Consider the following 21,093-nt stretch of genomic DNA (forward strand, 5'->3'; position numbering starts at 1 on the left):
CAGGTCTGTGTCTCTGTGCTGACATTAGTGAATTGACCATTGTGGGTCTCTTGTGTGTACATTAGCTTCATTGTATTCCATGGCCACAGATGGTGTCCAGAGATTCAGCCAGCTGTTTCCAGATGTCTGCTATTGGTTGCAAAAGGTGTGGTGGAAAAGTGTGGACGACTTACTCCAGATTTGTCCCCACTAATGGAAAAATATTTTCAGATGGCCCAAAGGCATCTCTGTTCTGTATGAGACGGTCCCTTATGTTGACAGCTATGTTCCTGTGCTGAAGGCTGAGTATCCTCTCACAGAGCAGAATCACCAGGAGTGCTAACAGGAGTGTAAGATTGAATGTAATACTTTATCCACTATCTGGAAAAAGTGTCAGGCAATGGGATCAGCAGCTGCCATTCCCACCAGGAAAAGCCCAGAGCATGAGGTTGGAGCCAGAGAAGGTGGTGAGATTGGGCAGAGGAACAACTCTCAAGTACAAGGGTGCTGGGGAGCTTCTGCTGCAGCTCTTTGTGGCAGCTTTCACTCTGTGGTTCTGCAAGCCTGTGGCTGACTGGTGTTTTCTTCACTAAGATGGCCCATTCAGCACAGAGAGAGCAATGGTAGATGGAAATAAGGGTGCTTTGGTCCGTGTAGTCAGGTACTCTACAGGGGTGGAGATCCATGGGAGCAGAGGTTGAGGCTCTGCCCTTTCCTTGTTTCACACCAAAGGGTGTACAATTATTGAACATATTGGTGGAGACCCCTACTGGATGGGATACTTAGTGAGGCCCCACCCCCCACAACTGTGATGACAGTTCAGCTCACAGAGTGCGGAGCTGCTAAGAGCCCTGTGGGTCTCACACCCCGAGTCATCCACAGAAGAGGACTTGAACACAAGAGGGGAGCTCGGGGAAGTTCTGCCAGTGTTTCCTGTGCTTGCGGGTGACTCTCTATGCTGGGCAGCAAAGCAAAGGTCACAGACTTGAATGCTCTGCTTTTGTTGCTCAGTGGAGGACTGGCTCCACAGGAGTCCGAGTTAATTGATCACACTGGGAAAACTACTCCATTGAAGTTGGAAGTCACAGGATGAGGGAGAAGTGACTGAACCGATTAAGAATGGGCTTAGCTGAAGAGCTAAGCTGCCTCAAATCCTTCGTGGAAGTAGGCAGGATGTAAATAATAAATCATAAATAAATAAAACTCAAGAGCTAAAGAAAAGACTTTAAATATACCATCCCCTTGCAAGTGTTTCAGAGTGGAATTAGCCACTGTGTACAATACGGACTTTCACTTTTTGACACTGAGACTGGATTCAGCCACAGATTTTTTTCATCCAGAATATTTTTATCCAAACCCTATAGTTGCAGTGACAGAGAAAATGATGGACTGAGGTCTGAAATACAGAGCCAAGACAAGTAAGCCAACTTTTCAAACCAGCTGGAATATCACAGTTTCAAATTTTTAGTCAAAGAATCTTAAAATACATTGTCAACTTCCATACCTCATGAAGTGTAAATGTGAGTGTGTATAGGCATATATATACTTAACACACTTAGTGAAAAGGTAGAATGTATATTATACATAATAAATAGAAATGCATATTTCTAAATGTATTTATTATATATAAGTATATATACTTATATTTAAATGATGTATTCATACATGTATAGCATTTTTGGTAAGTATATATTTCTATAATACATACTAAATATAATGTATCTTCTGCCTTTTAGTTTATTCTCTTTTTAACCACAAGCAGAACTGCTTTGTCTTTCTGTTGTGTTTACAGCAGATGTAGGACCTACTGCAACTCAGGAGGTTTCTACAATAGTCCTTGCAATAAAAACTGAGCAGACTAAATCACTCTTCAAAGCCTTGGAAGAGGCAGCAGGTTACAGACCAACACATATCCCTCCCTTGGTCCAGCCTGGTCAAGTGTTTCTCTTCCAGCATTGGAATAGATCACTAGCTATTTCTTTGGTTGAGCTTCAGATGAGGTACAGAGAAATGCATTAAACCTACTCACCACTCAAGCTGTGCCCCCTCCGCTGGCACATGCAGCACGTGTCTGGAGTTTCCTGCCCAGTCAGCTGTTTTCTAGGGTCCTCACACCCCTTCCATCAGGTCAGTTGGAAGCCTGTTGAGAGTTGTTTGTTCCCAAACCCATGTGCCAGTTGTACTTCTGTTTTACACACTTAAGTGTTCTTAAAGAGATGAAATACAAATATGAAAAGGAGAGTTGTTTATGTAAAAGCTACACTGTTCTTGAAAAGGCATCTTAATGATGAATTTACCAAAAAAAAAGAAAGAAAGAAAGAAAGAAAATAGAATTGTGACCAAATTAAGTATAAATAAGATAACTCTAAAAGACTGGGGACAAGTTTTAAAATTCTAGCCAGGTTCTACAGTCAAATTGCTTTTCAGCTGCCTTTAGACTTTGTTCTCTTCTTTAAAGAAATGGAACCTGAAAAAATCATAGTAGATTTCCTGGTTTATGGAAGGAAGGACAATTGAGAATTCCAAATAGTGGACCCATCTTCAAAGACAAGGCATTGCCTCTGTACCAAATTTGTCAACGAGTGTACATATCTATTTCAATAGCCTGTGTGCATAAAATGTTTGAGATGAGATTATCATTTTTATGATTCCATGCTTTCACCAAGTTTTTTCTTTTAAGATCATACTGTCAACCCAATCAGATTGGATTAGAGTTTCTTTTGTAGCAGCTGGGTACTGTGTAAAATATACATGTCCATTAAGCTTGCCAAGGTGCTCATACTGTGCAGGTTCAATTTTGGCACAGAGACCTGTGCCAGGCAGAGAACAGAGCAGGCCTGCGCCTTTCTTCGCAAAGGCCTCAAGGACCGGCGCTAGTGGACAGAGCTTGGATAGAGGCTTTGCTACCACTCTTGCTTTCATTACTTTCTCTCTTTCCTCCTGTTCCCCTTCTCCCTCCCTGCCTCTCTTCCACCTCCTTTTTTGTCTCTATCTCCTCCTCTCTCCCTAAACAGTATAGTTTAGTTCAAGGAACGCTGAAATAAATAAGGGAGAACCCCACTTGAGTTGAACAGGATATTTAAAGTACTTGTTCCATGAATTAACTTAAAAGGATTTGAAATATGTTGGTTTCTGTGGACCCTTGCTGCCCACCCAGCCACCTCTGCCCAGAGGTAGGGAGAGAGGGAAGGAGGGGAGAATTTCTTTAAATAATAAGCTTTGATTTATAAAAATGTGACTTGTATTAGATTATTAGATAGTTCAGGAATATACCTGTTTATCCTGAAGTGAGATCGGGATGTAGTGAAATAAATCTTACTTGAAGTGCCTACAACCCAATGTGTTTAGGGCAATTTTCTTTTCTCTTTCATCGAAAAACATTATGGAAAGAACTTCTTCTATCTCTGTGCTGTGTCTAGACCACACTGGAGTCCAAACAAGTGTAGGAAAACCAGCAGAAGGCCTGTAGATACTAGGACATGTTAACAGAGGCATTTGAGAACCCTCAGGAAGGTTTTATAGTGAGGTGGTTATTGTCTTTAACTACAGAGCTTTATGTATGTGCTTTAACTTATGCTAACGTGGAATGCTTAAAATTACAAAACAGGTATGAATATTGGGTTTCTATTCACCCAGGAAATGGAGATCCCAAAGATAAGTATTCCAGAATATGAACTTGGTGGGAAAGTAGGAGTCTGCCTCCCTCCAACAAACAAGAGACTGTCCTCTGTTGCACTGATCGCTCTTAAGGGTTTAATTTTGATAGATTGTGAGGTATTTTATTCTAGAGCATAAACCAGATGCTTCTCTCAAGTTAATGGGGAACAACTGATGCCTGCCAGATTAACTGGAAAAGTAATGTTTCTTTCTGCAGTTCTGGACAATAACACACTTTAATGGCATTTCACCTGAGTGGACTTCTAAGATGGATGGAATTGTCTTTTCCCTCTCAGGGCAGAGGTCCAAATTTGAAGCAGATGGCGGAAAAGATGGATGACCACAGAGACCTCCAGGTGAAATTGCTTGGATTTCCTCAATCCTTATTAATTCTTGGTTGATGATCATCCATCTCCATCTCTCTGACCCTACATAATGAACCCTGATTTCTGAGGATTTTCTGGGCCTAGAATATCCAAAAATGTGCTGGCTAAACTCTGAACAAATTGAAATCCTGATATTTCACATTTTTGAAGAATTGTTATTTCAACTTGAAATCTTGTTTTCCATACTTTTAAAAACAGGAGGATTTTCTCCTCTGGTAATAAGGAGATACAACTAGGCATCGTGTATCTCTGAAGCTCCGGGAATAAGTTTAAGAGACAAATTGCTTCCACTGTTGTATAGTTCAGGTAAAACCTCATAAAAGAGAGACTTTTAGGGGGTCTTAGATTAAGTCTGATGAGAGACTCAAAGCCATCCATGTCTAAGCAAGACTGACAGTTAGGGGTCACTCCTGCTATGTAATAAGGCCTAAGAAGAAGCAGGCGATTGTGGGAAACCCCAGGAGCCTTGTTATGGGACTCTGAGATGAAGAGGGGATCCCTACATTCCGTAGAAGGGGGGACCCACGGGAAGTACTAGAGACAGCAAAGCTTTGTGGATTTCATTAAAACAATGCCTATATGAGCACCTTGATCGATGGCCTGGTATTCTCATGTACTTAAGCATTCTGGTGGGCTTATTGACATTGTTTTTGCTCATATTGGAGACTCTCCTGCTAACCAATTTGTGTTATTACTATTTTTATGGTGATTGCATTAGCCCCCATTCTGAGCCAGATGCTTTCAGTTTGTAAAGAGCATATATTGCCAGAGACACTTAATTAAAAGGACAAATGATTTCCACTTTAGATGAGAATTTAAATATGATTGACAGAGTAAGCATTAACCCTGTAGCTGTCTACAGACACACATGTACCCCCACATGCTGAAGAACTGGAACATACCAGCAAAAATCTGGCAAATTACACTTTCTGAAGACCCTGGAAGAAATTACCCAGGAGATGTTCACTTCGTTTTAAGAAGATCTATGTAAGTGTGACATTTGCAATGGATCACTTGCACAGAATAACAATATTTTACTAGTCAACCAAGAGATAAATCAAGATTTAAACCAACTTCTCACCTTTCATGCAAAGCCTAACTTCAGTAGTTATTAAAAATAAATGGGATTTAAATAGATGTAGAAGCACCTGTTTTATTTCCAATTTCACGCTCTTGCATTTTGCACTGTGGTTTTAGATCGGTTTGTGAAGGCTGATTGGGGTGAAAACAGCCCCCAAGAGACAGGTGGGAAAGGAACAGCCTTTCAAGTCCAGGATGAAGTCCTGAGCTCTGGGTTCAGCTGTTCCCAGCTAGCTAAGTGACCTCGGCCTAATTTCCTCATTTTGACAGTGGAAGTGATAATGCTTCCTGTTTTTTAATAGGGTCAATAATATCAATGATGGGCACAGTTGGCAACTTTAGGCTGAGATTCCGAGGGTAGAACCTCTCTTCTTTTCCTCAGGAACCCACATGCATCCGGGGAGGACATTGGCTGTGCTCTCTCTCATCTATACTTTGTAGAAGACAGCGAAGGCCGCAGGGGACAGCAGTGTGGTTAGCCAGGTCACTGTGATAGAAGAGTGCCTTCCCTGCATCCTGTGGTTCTCCTGGATCACCCTCTCTCCTCTTCTCCCCACCTCGCAGGGCTGGGGACTTGGGGAAGGTCTCTGCCCTTGCCTCTTGACGAAATCAGGGGTTTATTTCACAAGAACTGACTTGCAGGTGAATAGTGATTCTTGCACCTACAACCTTTCTCACTTCCATTACTTTGTTTTCCAGGTAATGTTTACTGAGTCCATGCCACACGCAGGCACTGTGCTTACACTTGCCTATATTATCCTCTAGTTAAATTGAGAGAACTGGGGCTATGGGAAGGGTAAGAGATGGCCCAGACCGGCCAGCTGTCCCATGGTGGGGGCCACCTCCCTCCCTGCCCTGGCCCTCACACTCGGGGCCTGCAAGCCTCCCTTTGCAGTTGTCTTCCAACTGTTCTCCCTTCTTCTGGCTTCCTCAGGCCTCCACCATGCATATCTCCCCCTGCCACCCTGATACAATTTCCACATCAAAAACTGCCAATTGTTTAAGTGCACACGAGCCCCTCCCCTCAAGCTGACTTTATTATTATTTTTTTTTATGCCTTCTGCTTTCCCCAAACCAGTTCTCAGCTGTAGCTGAAAAGCTCAGTTACTACTTAATACTTTTAAGAATTAAGTTACTACTTTTTTAAAGAATTAATACTTTTAAGAATTAAATTACTTCTTAATTCTTAGCACATGATCCTCCTTCACTTGAAAGGTCTCCCCTGTTGTCCATCTACTGTCTCTGACCTTCCTCAGGGCCGAGCTCAAACTCCGAGCCTGTGGTGCCTTCTGTGACTGGCCCTACTGGAAACGATTTCTTCCCTGTGGAGTTTTTGTGGCACTTCCTGTGCATGGCCTGTGGGGCCTGGCCACATGCTATTGCTTATTAAAGTCAAGATGCCTACAAGTGTGTTTGCATTTACTGGTGAGAAGGTCACAAAGAGGTCAGTGACAGTGCTGGGGCCAGAGTCCAGCTCCCCCAAGCCCCAGACCAGTGATTTTTTTCCTACTATGGCTATTTACTTTGGTTCCTTTTTTGGAAGGCCAGGACATATCTGAAATTCATTTAACTCCCAGTGTAGAGTCCTGCCTCTAGCAGATATTCAATAGTCATTTGTTGAAAGAAAGCAAAAGGAAGACTATAGGAAGGACAAAGTAATAAATAATAATAATAACTAATATGTCTATGGTAATCTGGTAGTGTCATCTCCCTTCACGTTTGCTCCCTAAAATCCCTATGAGATAGAGATTATTATTGCCATCCCCATTTTACAGGTGACAAGACAGAAGCAAGAGAGGTTAAATGATTTACCCTGGGTCACAGAGCTGGGAAGTGACAGAGCCAGACCCTGCACAGTGTGTTTTCTTCTTCTAGGTGTCATGCTGCCAGGCAGGGAAGGACTCATGCAGGGAGAGATGCAGAAAGAAGGAAGAGCCAGAATCAGTGTTCAAGACAACAGCAGAGGGAATTTAGATTAGGCTGCCAGGTTCTGTCTACTTCTAATGTAAATTGAGAAGTGCTGCTGCTGAGTCTGCGGCTACCGCCTGGATCTCTGCTAGAAGCTGATTACTGTGAAGGTCCCCAAACGCAGCTCCCATGTCTTCTTCCTGATGTTCTATTCATTATAGGGACTTAGCCAAGGAACTGTTAAATAATCCACATACCCCCCACTCCGAGTACCTTAGAGAAGGGAAGTTTGCTGCATTCTCCTCAAAAACCCCCTCCAGAACACGTGCTGTCCATGGAACATTCCCTGAAAGGAAAAGATGAGACTTGACATCACCATGACTAGAAATGAGTAGCAAATGTGTCAAGTTTGGCTGAAACAAGCCAACAAAGAACACTTAATGGGGGCATTTATCTTTAGATTCTTATTTAGTCCACTGTTAATGTGGTAGTTTTTTAAAGTAGGCCCTTAGCAGCAATTAGTATTTCTGCACCACTTTTCTCTCATTCCCAGAAAAGTTGATCTTAAATATATTATGAGCATCAGAACATCTTAGAGGAAGTGGTCTTATCATTTAGGAGCATGCAAAGATGACTTTGCCGGTATTTCGGGAGCACTTTGCACCAAGAATCCTAGAGTGAATAGAATAATATTCCAGATTTGATGAATCAGAGCTGAATCATGTTTAAGTATGCGCTGCATTTTGAGGGATTCCCTTCTGCCCCCGCCCTTGCAGGGTGAGAAATGCTGCTTTTCCTATGTAAAGAAAAATCTCTTGTTTACACCCCAGACCACTAAAATGTTCTTGTGGTAATGTTGTGAATGCACTGAGTGTTTGTTGTGGCCCAACTAAGACAACTTTTATATAAAAGTTAATCACTTAAATAAATCACTTAAGTAAAAGTGATTTATCCTCCTCAACAAGATTCTCTCTGCCTCTTTGACTGTAAGTAGATCTGTCCGGCGCCATCTCTTGGGCCCCACCTCTATCTGCACCACCTTCTTAGAGCTCTCATGGTACATTTTTGTGACCTCCATCCTGTCTGCTCTTAGCAATTAAGGACTCTGAACAATGTGAAAATAGGTCACTGTTCATCTTATTTCTTGGAAGAACTATGTGTGTGTGAAGGTGGCTTTTCACCTAAAAGGGTGAACCACAGAGAGAGTCCAAAAGGGGTGGCTAAATGGACACAGGTGACTTGCTCTTGAGCCTCTACAGGACTGATGTCTCTGCTGTGCAGTGGATGGAGCCCAGCCCCACCCCAAGCAGAGCAGAACAGAGTTCACACCTCCATGTGGTGTTTTACCAGCATGTGACCTTGTCCAAATGACTTAGCCTTTCTGAATCTCAATTCCCAACTATGAGATAAGAATGATACAACTTCTTGCAGGGTTACTGGAAAGATGGCAAATACTGGATGCCGGGTGCCTAGCCCTGGTAGTCAATGATTGATATTAGTTCTTGTTGTTTTTATTGCTGCTGTTGTCACCACTGTCATTACCAGTGGCTCTTGTAACTTGGACCTTGACTGCTATTGCCTCCTAGGTACACAGGACACAAGTCTTATTTTTGGGTCTGGCTGCCATCTTTAGTATAGCAGCTAAAATTGTTCCTACAACAACAAAATGAACACAAATATTGCAGCCACACAGGGATAGAAGCAAAGAAGAGTTTTCTCACTGATCAAGGGATCCCTTAACTGAGTAGATTCCTTTTCCCTTCCTTGTTTGCTTCCTTCCATCCACAAATACTGACAGGTCCCCATGAAGCCTGTGCAGGCCTTGGGGGTGAGCCAAAGTTGAATCAGACATGGGCTCCATGCTCGAGGAGGTTGCCATCTACCAGGAAAGAGGAAATACCTATAAACATCTGAAAAGCTGGGTAGAAAATGGAACAGCCATAGAGAGATACCACTAGAAGGCTAGGGGATTTAGGAGGGAGAAATTTGAGCTGGAGGTAGGATATTCAGGTTTTAATAGAGGCACCAGGCGTCGGCATTAAGCACATAGGTGCTGGCGTTGGACCACGGGCGTGAACCTTGGTCTTGCTGTGTCCTCCTTGAGCAGGCTGGGTTATCTCTTGCTGCCTCTGCCTCCTTCTATTCAGAATTCTATAATTGCACCTACCTCTCAGGATTCGTGCAAAGATGAAGTGGGCCCATAAAGTGCTAGGACAGGGGTAAGCGCACAGTGAGTGCTAGATTGGTGTTCGTTTAATGACCATTGGAGAAGAGGCATGGACTTATTCTTCAAGCAAAGATGGACAGTGTTCTTCTAGATGGAGGGGGTAGCATGAGACAGGCCAAAGTTTTGAGGAATAGGGTTGAGGAAGGTGAGAGTGGGGATGGGGGAGGGGTGGAGGAAGCCTGTTGGGGCAAGACTGTAGAGGTCTTGAGTGTCAGACGGGAAATCTTGGCCTTTTCTAAAAAGGCCAAAAGAGCTTAGTCTTCTAGAATACCTCCATATGTGTGAAACCAGAATCTGAAGGTATCCTCCATGTAGGTCTCTACATCTCAGTTCCAGTGACATGGCCATGAACCACTTGCTAGTGGGCATGAAATCGAAGTTTGGATTATCAGGGCTCAACACGACCTGAATGTGAGATATGCACCAGAGTTCTCACAGGAAGTGAAACTATGGGGGCAAAGTGGGGGAGGTATAGAGGTATGGGGAAGAGGGCAGGAGACATGTCACTGTCACTCCCACCTACTTCTTCCATTTCAAATTACAGATTTCTTTTTTTAGGATCTAGTGAGCTGTTTTGTTTTGCTGTCATTCGTCACTTGATTTCTTTTGAGCCTAGGGGTGTGTGAAGTCATTTTTACTCTGTGCTAGGGTGTCTGGGAGGTGGGGATAATTAAAACCCACCATAGGATACCTTATTTGTAGCCATTTCTACATGTTTCACTTAGTCAGGACATGGAATCTATCACTCTCTGCCCCTCCTCTTCCCACTTAGAGCTGTTCCAAAGGACTTCTTCAGAAAAGGCAGCTCAGAGGCTTCAGGGCCCCCCCAGGAGATGCTCTGTCACCTTGGGATTTGTTTTAAATGAAAAATTGGAGGGTTTGAATGCCTTAGGTTTGATTTGCTTTCAACTTCAGCTATGTAAAGACTACATTCAATATTTTTTATTATCACAAAATTATTGTGAAAGGATACTATATTTTTTTAAGTGTTATGGGGATGTGGGACAGTGCCTAGGACCACACGTTAGTCATTGAACATTCTTTCTGGAACAAGACGGTGCATAATAAATCTATATATGTACCAGATCAAGATCAATTACCATAATATATCTGTCTGTAACATGGGAACAATGAAATGATAAAGTACAACTTGAAAGTAATTTGTTGCTCTGAAACCCTCTATGCATCTTCCCACGGAGTGACTGAGAGTGAAATATCACTGTATTAACAGTTGTGAGAGTGATCTTCTGGCCCAGGCTTCATTGGAGGCTCACCAGAAGAGATTTTGAATGTCTCCAGAGAGAGGCCTGTGGCCTTTCCTCAAAGGTTACCTTGCAAACTAGTATGATGAGAAGTATTTGCTGATTTGGGTTTAAAGCCATTTTCTTCATGCTCCTCCACTGACTCTTTATCAGACAGAGCACTGCATTCCAGTCTTGGACATGATTAGATATGTATCACTTCCTTGCTGAAGAGTGAAGCTTGCCCCCAGCTGTCAAATAGCCAAGTTACCCTGGCTTCCATGAGAGCCGCAGATGCTGGTCCAGAGGGAGAATTTGGCTGTTTCCTACTCAGGCCTAAAGGGCCTGTTTAATATATTATGTGAGAAAGAGTGATGTCATGTAAACAGTCATGGCTCCTACCTTGAATGAAAAGTCCCTTATTTGGCGCTTGCAAAGTTAAAACAATTCAGGCAAGAGAAACACTCAGAATAGGTGAAAAAAGATGGCTGCCTTTTCTCCACCATGGGTTTAGAAATGGTGTCAACAAAACAGGCTGCCTGCTGCTTTTAGCACTTGATGTTCAGAATGGTTTTATTTAACCCCTCAGACCATTTAGAAGGAAGCCCACATTCTCTGGAAGCCCACAGAATCCCCACCTATCAAAATGCCCTCAACCTGCTAAAGATGGAGCTTCCATATGATTCAGCAATTGCACTCTGAGGTATTTACCCAAAGGACACAGAAACATTAATTCAAAAGGGCACCTGCACCCCTATGTTTATAGCAGCACTGTTTACAATAGCTAAGCTGTGGAAACTACCCAAATGCCCAAAAAATAGCTGACTGGATCAAGAAGATGTGGTACATATACACAATGGAATATTACTCAGCATTCAAAAAAGATAAACACATGCAATTTGCAGCAACATGGATGGAGCTGGAAGGGATCATGCTCAGTGAAATAAGCCAGAAAGAAAAAGAACAATACCGGATGATCTCACTCATAGCAGGAAATTAGAAAACCCAAATAAGGGACCAGGAAAAAATCTAATTACAATAAAGTAAAAATCAAAATCAACAAGCAGTGCCGGGGACCAGCCTCCGGCAAAACGTCGTGTCAGGGGTTCCTGAAAGGATGAGACGGCGTCGGCGAAAACGAAAGATCTGAAACTTAGGGGCTGAGGGGAAGGGGATGAGGTAGAATGAGGAGACACTGACACTTGGTGAGGTGCTAGTATTTTCTGCCGAGAGACTCAGTAGGTTTTTTTTTATTTATTATTAGTAATAATAATAAGGAAATACATTATCATGTGTAAAGCAAAAACAATTAGTATATTATGTTTCCCATAGACTACTGGCCCCTACAGGTCTTAGCTAGACGGCAGCTTTCAAGGTTAGTAGATAATAAACCAGACCTAACATTAAAGTTACTTATTTTTTTATTTAGACAATTATTTAAAACAGTGAATAACCGCCAGTGCATTTCTATTAGCTAAAGCCTAAGCATCAAAGGACTATTTTATTTACATGACCTTCAGCCGGAGACCAGCTGTTGCTCAGTTATTAGAACTTTTTCTACCTACAAACTTTTTAACACAGTTAACTTTATTTAAAAACTTTCCTAAGAAACTTTTAAATAAAAAGGAAACTTCTAAAAATCAAAACAAGGATATACTATAATTGTTATGCTGGATTGCTTGTTAGATATATACAATAAATTGTCTTCCATTGATAATTGGGCCGAATTGTGGAGTAACTAATTTCTAAACAGGTAATTTTCTGTGCCAATTGCTTGCAGTCCGCTGATACATATAATTTATAGCCCAATGTACCTTTTTGATAAATTTTTTTCTTTCTATGACCAAGAACAAAAAGCAAAGGGATGCCAGATTTTCAGCCCCACGGTGTGAGGCCTTTTTTCTTAGCTGCTTGTCAGTATCCTGGCTGGAGCAACAAGGCCTCCTGCAGCAAAGCAGGGCCTCCCTGGTGGCGCAGCGACTGAGCGCTGGGTTGCGAAGCTACCCGCAGCCTCTGCAGCGCGGGTTCATTCCTCGGCTGCTCCCCGGCCACCGGAGGAGGGTCCCGCATGGCGCACAGACCTCTCCTGCCACCCGCTGCTCCCCTCAGCAGTGTACTTCTGTCCTTCTGCCTGCTCTGCTCCCCGCTCTGGCTCTGGTGAATTCTCTCACCCTCCCGCGCTTCTGACTGTACCCAGTGCTTGTATAAAAAAAAAAAAAATCAACAAGCAACTATAAGCCAGAGACACACTATGGTGGGGAGAGAGAGTAGGAGCAAAACAAGGGGGGTGGGAATTGTATGGGGACTATTACCAAGATGAAAATGTACACATTGTACAAAAATGAAAAATGATGTAAAAAAAAATGTATAAATAAAAAAAAATCTTTATTGAAAAAAAAAGATGCCCAGGCATCATTGGGAGACTCTCTCCCAAGCGGGTCCTGAGCTCTGGGGTAAGTGTGGGGACTCTTTAGCCTGGGGAGGGAGCAGTAGTCCCCACTGGCAGCTGAGTCTAAAAAGAAGTAGCATAACACTTCCCTGGGATCATCATTTTGGCTGAGCTAAAGGTAGATTGAATTTCGCCCTTAAATAACTATCTTCTGTCTGTATAAACAATCATAGCCATTAATTTTGAGCTTCAAACCTCAGCCAGTGATTCTGAATTGGTTTCTTTTTCAGGCCTTGACTCTGGGGGGCTACTCTTCCCTGCTTTCCAAAGCCTCTGATGCCTCTATATAAGCATGTGGCTTCTCTGAGTCTTAAAAATGCATGTTTGGGACACATGCATATGTGGGGGTTGGGGGTAAGGAGGAAGGGAATGAAGAAAATTCATTCACTTCTCCCTGGGACTACATCCATTTCAGCATCCCACTTGAATCCAACAAGAAATGCCAAAATATGAAAGTGTGTTCTTCTCATTCTTTTTGATGGGAAGAAGAGGTTATGCAAAGAGGCCTATGTATGTCCCTGCAGAGTGGGTGAGAAGCCTGGCAAGAAGTTTGTCTCATTTAAGAAGTAAATATATTCAGTGGCAGCAAGAAGCCGCCAAGTAAATTTATTCCATTTCTAGGGAGGGGAGGGCAGGAGTTGTGCTGCTCCTTTAAGTTGCCTTTTGTATATAAATTGCTATAGGAGATTCTCTTAAAAAGTGAGAATGCAAGAGCAGTTTGTTTAAAACTTGACCTCTTCAGCATGCCCAAGAACTTGAGAGACAAGAGACAAGGCAATGATAATTGATTTTGTTCTCTAAAGGCCTTTACTGATGCTGAATGGATCCTGGCTTGGTTTCTGCCATCCAGGTGTTCAGTCTCTGCCAGCAGGAGGACACACAGATGGAGTCTGCCTTTTTGCAGATGTCCTGAAATTTCAAAAACAGGAGAAGGAAATCCACTGACATGCTTATCACTGTGACAGTGTAGTATACCCCTTAGCATCAGTGTCATCCATGCCCTAAATGATATTCCAGTTAGTGGGATGGGGAGAAATTTTTAAAAAAACCAGAGAACCCCCTACCTTGGAGAGCAGCTTATTTTATGACTTGGAAGCCTTAGAAGCCATGGAATCTTCCTGGAATTTTTGCTTGAGGCTAAACTTTAAACTTACTCCTTAGCCAGACTTTAAGTCTGAGTAAGCAACTGTGTAAGAACATGAGAATCCAGGTTTCAATTTCCATATTTGAAGCAATGGACAGCTTCAGAGTCTTTGCTTTGTTACTAAATGTAAGACTGAGGAACCCTATGATTTAATCAAAATGATTGCTTCTGGTAGTAACTCAATAGAGTTGTCACATCAAATTAAATTTGATCAAGATTTGTCTGATAGGGATATTCACCTGCCAACCCAGGGTGTGCACACTGCATTTATGAAAGTGAGACTAAAGTCACCCTGTCATATAGTGAGGTCACCTTTATTGGCCTGTTTTAATGCTCTGTGGCTATGGGGAGATCGGGGCCCCTGTGAACAAGCTAATAGCCTGTTAGGAGAAAGAGCTCATGTTAGATATTCTTGTGTGCAAGGTTTAGAAAATTCAGTCCTTCCGTAAGCGTCTTGCACAGGCACAAACCTTAACCTAAATATAGAATGCTAAAAAAGAATCCTTCCATGGTAGGGCTTCCTTAAATTAGCTCAGTTAATCTATTCATCTGTGTGTGCTGACTCGTGCCTAAACATTAGAGGCCAGATCCAAAAAAAGAAAAAAGCAAGTCAGTGGCTCAATCTCAGGAAAGATATAGAACAATTGCGTGTAATCCTGGGCAGAGGAGTAGTGAATACCACAGCAGGTCCGTCTTAGAGAAGAGATGTTCCAGTTCCCCATAATCAGCCTCATTGATTAACTTCCAACTTTGGCTTTACAGGTGCTTTGGGCATATTCAGATGTCTCCATTATCCTGATCCTTCTCAGTTTTCAAATCATCCTCTGGTCAAGGTTTCAAACTTCAGATGAGGTCAGAGTTTTGGAGACGTTATCTGTGGATGCTAACCTTGCCAGGTTTTAAAGTTAGCCATGACCCAGATGACACTAAGTCAATGTGATGGGAAGGGGTTTTAGAAGAAGCCAAAGAGCCTGCAACTACAGAGAGCAGCCTATCTTGTGGATGGGCTTCCAAAAATAGGCCTACTTCCAAAAAATTTTTTTGAATAGCTGGCCCAGGACAACAACGTTCCAGGCCTTTATCTCTCAAACATAGGAAGCAATTTTCAAGTGAGCTGGGCTCCAATTTCCATATTTGGAGAGGCAATAGAGAGCAGAACAGGATACTAAGGAGGTCCCCTAGCCAAGAGCCTTCTGCTATGTACTGATTTCTCCATGAAGCTGGAGATCCATTTATATGGTCGAGCTTGTGGCAGGTACTGGTGCCCTGGGCACGCAGTGCCTGGCCGCATGTTTCCCTCATGTTGTGATCTGGCTTGTCAGCTCCGGGTGACTTCCCATTTCCCTGTGGAGGTCAGTTAGTGAAGATTCCCTGAAGAAGAAAGTCAGGACAAGAGACTGTTTGGAAGTGGTCCAGAGGTGGCATTCTTTGTGTTAGAAGGGTTAAAAGGGCCATGGATTATCCTTGCAGAGTGATTATTGATCCCAGCAGCTTTAGCACACCACGTTGTGTTCAAGTAACCAGTTTGGTCATGGTCTTAGAACGCTTATAATTAGATGGATCTATACTTCTTACTATCTTCAGAGAACTGGATTGTATAAATCCTTCTATTTAAAGAGAACAAAGCAATGACAACAACAATGAAAACACCCCAATTCCTATTACCCTACCTCCTCCACGCAGAGTATTCTAATATGGTTTATTCCTGAAACTGACTCATTCAGCTTTTCTCCTCGAAGTTGTCAGTATGTACGCCTGGTTAATAGAGAAAATCAGTGTGATGCCCAGGCACAATGCCATGACTCATTCCTGGCATTTCAGAGGCTTTGTGATGGAAATCATGGTTCCAAGCTATAGTTCTTACCAAGTGGATATGTGAATATTAATGAAGCAAAGCAAAGTCTCCTACATAGCTCCTGCTCCTGCGTAACTCACCATAGCTTCAGTGTCTGTTTTATGAAGTGAAGGTTCCTGTCTGTGACCCCCACACACTAGAATGCTATAGTATTATCATAGTATTATTTTAATTAGTCTTTTACAGCTCAGTAAAACATTCTCTCATACATTGGAATTAATTGGTTAAAGAGGGACTTTTTTTGTCTACTAAATGCATCTCCTGGGGTTTATTCTAGTATCTGACTGCTTTTAAAATAGTCTCTAATGACCGATAGTCAAGTCTTATCATTCTGTCTTTTTATCTACCCACCTCTCTTGAATTGTGGGGGAGCAGGGGAGGGCATATGTAGGAGAGTGCGGGTAATTGAAATCTTAGATAACCCAGCCTTTTATTTTACCTTCTGCTTGACCCAGCCTTGTCACCAAACTTCTTTGTGCTATGTAAAACTTAAAAGAAATAAAATAGCCAAGAAACAGACAGCAGGAAGAAGTGGGGGGACACAGGAAAGACAGCTCAAAAGCTCATTTTTTTATTCACTCTGGTTTGAATTTTATGTCTGACAGATTGGTAGGATTTTGTGGAAACTCACAAATGAGCCAGTTTTCCATCATTCTTGGAGACAGAGACAGAAGGTCAAATATTTGAAATTGGGTTTTGGGGATTCTTACATGTTTACAGTCTACTGGACCGGGAATATTTTGAAGCTACTAATTGGAAAGTAGACATTTAGAAGATATTTTCAGCCACAGAGGAGAAAGAACAATGTACCTTATAACTCGACCACTTTTTTTTTTTTTGATCCTGTCTTCTCTAACAATAGCTCCCTGCTATGTGCTCTTAAAATGCAAACGTTAATATTATGAGAAATGAATTACACGAAAAACAGTCTAATCTTCTCTAACAGTGCTAAAAATACCAGTTTGCAACCAAGAATGTTTAAACTTCCTTCCCTTTCCAGATGATGCAGGAGCCGGTGGAGACCCTGAGGCCTGAGTGTGAGTGCAGGCTTAGTTTTACATGAATCGGCTCTGGTACAAGGACATTGGGAGTGTGTGCCCATCACTGTGCCTGTGCTGAGTCTTCAGATGCAGTAGCTCACTGCTCTGTGCTCTTAAAATGCAAGTGGATTCTAATATAAAATACTCTCTTCATTCTTTGGAACTGGCTGGTGATGGAAGGATATTAGGTTTATTTTTTCTTATGAGGAAACTGAGGCACAAGTCATTACTCCTCAGACTTAGAATCTAGCGCTCTGTCCCTGTGAGTTCTGTCTGAGTTGGGAGACAGCTCTGAACCCCAAACCATCAGGCATTGCTGATTTCTGTACGATCACTCTTCCTCTCTTCATCCTCACTGGTCCCTCACTCAGAATGTGTGAACGTCTATGATAGTCTTCAAGATTCGATGGGAGGGTCTGATCTGGACAAGAATTTGGAAGCAAAATGATGGAGGTGTGTACATGTCCTGAGACAAGGGAGCACGTGTATTCAGAGCCCCACCAGGGCCATACTCCCTTACCTTCTTGCCACTGCTGACTCTTGGTGAACCCACCACCATCATCCATTGCAGGGTTGTATCTTACAGCATAGCTGAGGTCACTGTGTATTTGTCTGTGCAGAAATCTTCTCATAGGCTACTTATAGTTGTAGAATAGGAATTATGCAAGTGAAAAGTGGCAGTTACTGTCTCAGTATTGCGACCACTGTTTTACTTTCTCTGTTTGGAGAAAAAAAATCACTTCTCAAAATATGAGCAAAAATGAACAAGACAATGCCTGGTGACTTGGGCCTTAATAATTGCCACTCATTTTTTAAACACACCAGCTGCTGACTTGTTACTTCACAGTGTGGTGTCATTTTTAGGCTGGTGGTGGAGACACGGGTTGTGCATGTCTCTGGACTGAGAGCAAAGATAATGTCTCAGGTTGTCATGTGGGGACTGAGGCCTTCTTAGCACCTGATTCCTTTTTGTTATGGCTGTTGTAAGGGAATGTTAACTAAACTTAGGTGACTTAAATATACTCACATTTGTTAAATATCCTTTTCTAGAAACTTGAAAAGTGTTTCTTAGTTGAAACAAGATCCAAAAACCTCCCCTAAAGCACATTCTTCAGTTGGTAATGTTAAGGTTTGAAGAAAACTTAATCAGCATAACCAGCATCACCGATACCTAATGAACCAATTTATTCCTTGACTTTTTTTTTTTTTCACTCCAGGGGCTGTTGCCATGTAGAGTAAAAGAAACCTCCTGCTTTTAATCTTTGCAGTTGACATTGCCAGGGAGAGTGTTATTATTGTTAGATAATCATAATGGTATGTTCTGGAGCCTCTTCTCCCCTCGCTCGACACACCCAATTCACTCACACCCTGCCTGCCAGCAAGGCCAGAGAAAGAAGAATAAAGCAATGTCTTATTTGCTTTGAGAATATGATTCTCTATTGCTTTTGAGACATGCTGGGATTTGCTCTTTAAAAATACTATCAAATTCCTAGTGTCCATCCAGCATTAGATTCATTTGTAGGAAGACCCAAGAAAACATAAGCTAACTGGTCAGGCTGCACTGTGTAGATGACCAGCAGACCTTAGCCTCACAGTGAGAGGACAGTGACCACCAGGCCGGGCCAGTGAGCAGGAGCTGGGGCTGCTTGGGGAGGACTCAGGCATGAGCCTCAGTTTTCTTACTACCTACCTGCCCGGGGAATGCTCATTTTGCTATTTAGGTATGATAATGTTTAGAAAGAGATTTTGTAAAAAAAAAAAAAGGTATTCCACAGATGTAGATATTAATAAAGTGAGTAAGTCAGAGGTTGAAGAGGTCAATGTAATTATCTGTGGGTGTCGCTCATTCTGTGTTAGGGACCTGGTAACTTTGGAAAAGTTACTTCTTGATGGGACTCTAAAGGAAAAATATGCTGGAACAGCAGTTCAGCAGTTTCTTTAAGTTGAAACAAAATGAGAACTGGAAATCTCCCAAAAGACAAACAGTAGAAATAAGCTGTGGCAGACCTCTGCTCCAGATGATGGAAAGATTTATGACTGATGCAAGATCTGCTTTCAGAAGAAACACAGAGCTGTTGAAGAAAGAGCATAAAATAATGATGCTGTCATAACACACTATGGTTGGTCACAGGCCTTACAGGAAGCGTAGGGGTGAATATTATGAACATATTTCTGAGGTGGGTATTCCATTGAAGAGGTGTGTGGTTCAGGAATCCTAGATGAAAAAGGAGCCCTGTTCTCATCCCACTACATGGCCTTGAATATTTGGATGGTGGAGTATCTGCCATATGCATGGAAAAACCCTTGAGGTGTGAGTTTATAGGAGAAAAGCCTGTAAGTTGTACTTATTCCCATGACCTGGAAAACTCTCTGAGCTTCCTGCTATCTCTATTTTTCATTCCATTTGCTCTCCCTAAAGGCTCTTCAACTCTCCGGGCCAAGCCTGTATAAGAGGGAGTCACATAAAAATAAAACAAGGTGATTTCCCTGGTGCCAGTGGCAGCTGAGTGACAAGCACACCATATTTGTGTCCCTACATCTCAACTAGCACTCCTCCATGCCAATAAAGGCTCATCTTGTGAATCCTCCATCATTTCCCAGTTATTTGTTTCCCTGCTGATATTAGTGGTTGCTGATTATCAGTTATATTTTAAGCATTTACTTTTGTTCCAAAAAGTATTTAAGCTGGAGCTTCTCAGCACATAATCAAGTCCTAAGATGTTCTGCTCTGGGTCTGCACTCTGATGGCAGCTGCATTCTTAAAAAGGCAAATAAAAGAGATAATGCAATGGAGAATAAGCATTGCCAAGTTAAAGCACAAAAGGAAATAAACTTAGACCAAATCCCCACTCTACTAATAATGTGGGCTAGCTCTGTTTTTTAAATGTTCGATGCCTTGTTTGAACAGAAGCCCTTCTCTGTGGGAAGGAAGGACATCGAAGCTAAGAAAGGCTCCAGCTCAGTGTTGCTGATTACCTGGGTTACTAACCCTCTGTTCTCGGTGGCCAGCATGTTGTTTTCTTCCATTCCCAGTCACTGGGCAGTGCTGTCACAGGTGGACCCTCCCCGGGGTGCCCCTGTCAGGATGGGGTGTCAAGTTAGTGGCATGTGATCACTGGAGATCTGGTAGAGTTGGCCTAAAACCTGAGCATAAGCAGTTGTGAGGTGGGACAGAATCTGAACACAGGGTCCAGAGAGAGTCAGAAAATCCCCAAGTCTATCTAGAAAGATCATATAGGTGGCTGATGCTAGAGCCCAACACAGACACATATGATTCTTAAGTTCTTTACTAAGAGGGCTCATTCTGAGAGAGGTGGAGAGACCTTGACAGGTGGGAGGCTGATGGTAAAATCAGGAATCCAGAATGACCTTTCCTCTGTCAACTCCACAAGCTTCCATGGTTCTTCTATTGAGTATCATTTCTCAGCTAGATTTATTCCCAAGTCAAAGCCATCCTCTCCTCAAAGGAACCCTGAAAACATCATCTGTCGGCATCTTTTTAATGAGAAAGATTAGATTGCTCCAGCAGAGTTCCTGTTTCATGAAGAAGGAAGAGAAGATAGCACAGGAGCCTGTGGAAAAGGATTGTTTAAATAATCATTTGGACCAGAAAGAAATCACCTTTGTATTCTTTAAGGCAAAAGGCTTTTTGAAGTCAGCTGACTGAAGTCTACACGGTTCCACATGGGAGAATGGGAGGCCCATCTCAGGTAGATCCAGATGGGCACAGTCTGTTAGTGAGTGGTGGGCTAAGATCTCCCGTATGGAGTCAGACTCACAGAAAAGGAATTTTTCAAACCCCATCTTTTCGAGCTCCAGGCAAAATATTGGCATAAGGAACAGTTTTCCAAAGTCAACCCATTACTGGCTGAGATATAAATAGGAAATCAGAAGTCGAGAAAAGTTAGAAGGTAGAGAATCTAATGGCTGGCCTGGTTTTAATTTATTTGTGGTTATTCTAACTAGTCAGTGAAGCACACCCTCCCCCCGCCCTAATACCTTGTCCCAGTCACAAATCACTCACCCATTAGAGAAGAATTAATTTGTTTTTAAAGGTGTCACCTTAGGGGTCATTAATTTAGCAAATTAACTGGCATTCCTAGAAAAGCTCCATGGTTTGTGCCAGT

At 42.4% G+C, this 21,093-nt stretch overlaps 1 protein-coding gene and 1 long non-coding RNA gene across 12 annotated transcripts in view; one reads left to right on the forward strand and one right to left on the reverse strand.

Annotated features, from left to right (window-relative positions):
• The window catches only part of SAMD4A (sterile alpha motif domain containing 4A), a 204,355-nt gene that overhangs the window by 87,049 nt on the left and 96,213 nt on the right, over positions 1 to 21,093 (forward strand). The window lies entirely within an intron of this gene.
• LOC119239110 (uncharacterized) overlaps positions 1 to 21,093 on the reverse strand; it is a 43,739-nt gene that overhangs the window by 19,097 nt on the left and 3,549 nt on the right. For 8 of the 10 annotated variants that reach the window (XR_005123750.2, XR_008550062.1, XR_008550057.1 and 5 more), the window contains 2 exons: positions 7,284 to 7,356; positions 2,009 to 2,186 (listed from right to left, as the gene is read on the reverse strand). This is a non-coding gene — a long non-coding RNA (uncharacterized LOC119239110). Of the gene's footprint in view, positions 1 to 2,008; positions 2,187 to 7,283; positions 7,357 to 17,486; positions 17,685 to 21,093 lie in introns of all 10 variants that reach the window. The other 2 variants (XR_008550065.1, XR_008550064.1) reach the window with 2 other exon arrangements.

This window comes from Talpa occidentalis, unplaced genomic scaffold (genome assembly GCF_014898055.3).
Source record: "Talpa occidentalis isolate TD23 unplaced genomic scaffold, MPIMG_talOcc4v2.1 talOcc4.11, whole genome shotgun sequence".
In the NCBI taxonomy this organism is placed as follows: Eukaryota; Metazoa; Chordata; class Mammalia; order Eulipotyphla; family Talpidae; genus Talpa; species Talpa occidentalis.